Source organism: Octodon degus, unplaced genomic scaffold, assembly GCF_000260255.1.
Source record: "Octodon degus isolate 3935 unplaced genomic scaffold, OctDeg1.0 scaffold00146, whole genome shotgun sequence".
Classification (NCBI taxonomy): domain Eukaryota; kingdom Metazoa; phylum Chordata; class Mammalia; order Rodentia; family Octodontidae; genus Octodon; species Octodon degus.
The window spans coordinates 2,836,323-2,838,888 of NW_004524722.1; positions in this window are offsets into that span (position 1 = coordinate 2,836,323).

Sequence of the window (2,566 nt, forward strand, 5' to 3'; positions counted from 1 at the left end):
AGACTGGCCGTGGGGGCGTGTGCCTGTAATCCCAGCACTTGGGAGGCTGAAAACAGGAGGATCACTATGAGTCTGATCTGTGTAATGAGACCCGATAGGCCCTGTACTAAAAAATAAAAAGATCCAAATGACAATGTAAAAACCTATTAGCATTAAAAGGACATTTGGTAAGTGGCTGAATAAAAAATTATAAAAATCCATCTCAGGCCACAGAGATAGCTTGGTGAGATAGCTTGGTGGTCTAAGCACCTGCCTAGGCAAGTTCAAGGGCCTGGGATCAATCCCCAGTACCACATACGATGCCGGCTCCACCCCAGGCACACCAAGCTGGCCACCAAGACCAGCCGTAGTAACTCATGCCTGTAATCCCAGTGCTGGGGAGGTTAAAAACAGGAGGATCACTACCAGTCTGAGCTGCATAGTGAGATGCTGTGCCAAAAACCTAAAATAGAGGGGGGCAGCCAAATAACTCAGCAGATTAAAGTGCCTGCAAGCAGGTGCAGGGGCCAGGGATTTGATCCCCAGGCCTGCCTTGCCAGCCCCACCCCAGGGGCACCCTGAGAGGCAATTGAGACGGCGTGGTGGCATGCACCTGTAATCCCAGCTCTTGGGAGGCTGTAAACAGGCGGATCACTATGAATCCGATCTAGTAGTGTCACCTTGAACACTCTGTAGACCCTTCCCTAAAATAAAAAAAAAAAAAAAATGTTTAAAGAAATAAACTATAAGACAAGAAAGGACAGTATGCAAAGAATGAAAAAAAAATATTGTGAGTGATTTCCTCAGATTTATTATTTTTTATTTCAATAATTTTCTATACTATTATAGACCAAAGTGATTTAGGTATTAGATACCAGAACTGATAAGGACTAATTTTTTTAAGGGTCTTGCTATGCAGTTCAGACTAGCTTTGGACTCACTTTGTAGCCCTGACTGGCCTCCAACTCAAGGCAGTCCCGCCTCAGCCTCCCAAGTACTAGGCTTACAGGTGTGCCCCACCCCACCCAGCAAAGACTCATATTCTTTTTTTTTTTTTTTTAAAGACTCGTATTCTTAAAAGATGTGGGTCACCCACTGGCCAAAGAACCTTAATGATTTGGTGCTGATATGGCAGAAGGAGAATGTGCAAGGGGTAGAGGAAGAAAAAACTTCAATAATGTTGTACCCAAAGCCACATTAGGTGCAGGAAATAAGTGGAGCGACAGCCACTAGCCTGGAACCATTTGCCCTCCCCTCCCTTAAGAGCTGTTCAAATCTAACTCCACCAGGCCTCCATATTTGGCAGGGACCCAAGAAGTGTGAAATTCAGGTGCCATCCACACCCTTGCACAGGACTGCCCATCCCAGCCCTTCCTCCCTGTGCCCCAGCATCTTCCATAATCAGCAGGCGCTCCTAGACACATACCTTCCTGGAAAATCTGTCACCTTTTTGCTTTGTCACCTAAACACATGCCTTGCCCTGGCTGTCCCCCAAGAAACCCCTGCTGCTGGAACCCTCCTAAGCAAAGGCTGCTTTCATTGTCAGACCCAGGAAGTGAGCTTTGCCTCAATTATTTCTCATCTTTGTAACTTTTTAAAATTCATTGTTTCCAGCACACCAGTCTTTCTCTGCTTGCCCCATCAACTGATTTCCCAACCACTCTTCCACGTATGTACAAAGAAGATATCAGCCCCTGCCTCCTTCTCCCCAATGCATGCCATCATTTTGCATGGTTTCAGCTTCCTACAAGTGAGCAAAATCCTGTTCTCACATTTAGTGACCTTCTCCGCCCTGCCTACCTCAACCACCTACTTCAAGGTCACATCCTAAATTCTCTCACCACTTTCTCCAAACCCTGTCCCTCTCTGACCACATTCCTTCCAGCCTGCAGAGTACTTGCTCTAACGTCCTGTGTGGAATCCTTTGACCTGTTGGATTTGCCATCAGCCATTAGATCCCACCCCCTGCTATCTGCATAGCCTGAAAAAGATTCTCAAGAAGACCTTGACTTCCCACCTTAAGCTGATGCTCAGCACAGGGGCGGCCTGTGGACAGCGATCAGAATGAATGGCTCAATAGCGGAGCCTACAGCTGCCACATTATTAGTTGCAAATGTCTAGTTTTTAATTCAGAAAAAAACAGCATGCAGAGAAACAAGAAATTGTGGCCCATTTAAAACAGCAACTATGAGCCCAGGAGATGGCTCAGTGGAATAAGCGCTTCCCTGGCAAGTGCAAGGGCTTGAGTTCGATATCCCAGTTATGCAAAAAAAAAAAAAAAAAAAAAAAAGAAAAAAAAGAAAGGATAAGTACAGATCTAATGATAAGTATTGAAATGAAGCTTACAAAAAAAAAAAAAAAAAAAAAACAGCAACTGTAGGACAGGCCAAATAGCTCAGCAAATTAAAGTGTGCGCTTAGGCAGATGCAGGGGCTGGGAGTTCCATACCTGGGCCTGCCGGCCCCACCCCTGCCTGAGGGCCGCTGAGGATTGAAACTGGGCATGGTGGCTCATGCTGTCATCCCAGCACTTGGGAGGCTGTAAACAGGCAGATCACCAGGAGTCGGATCTATGCAGTGAGACCCTG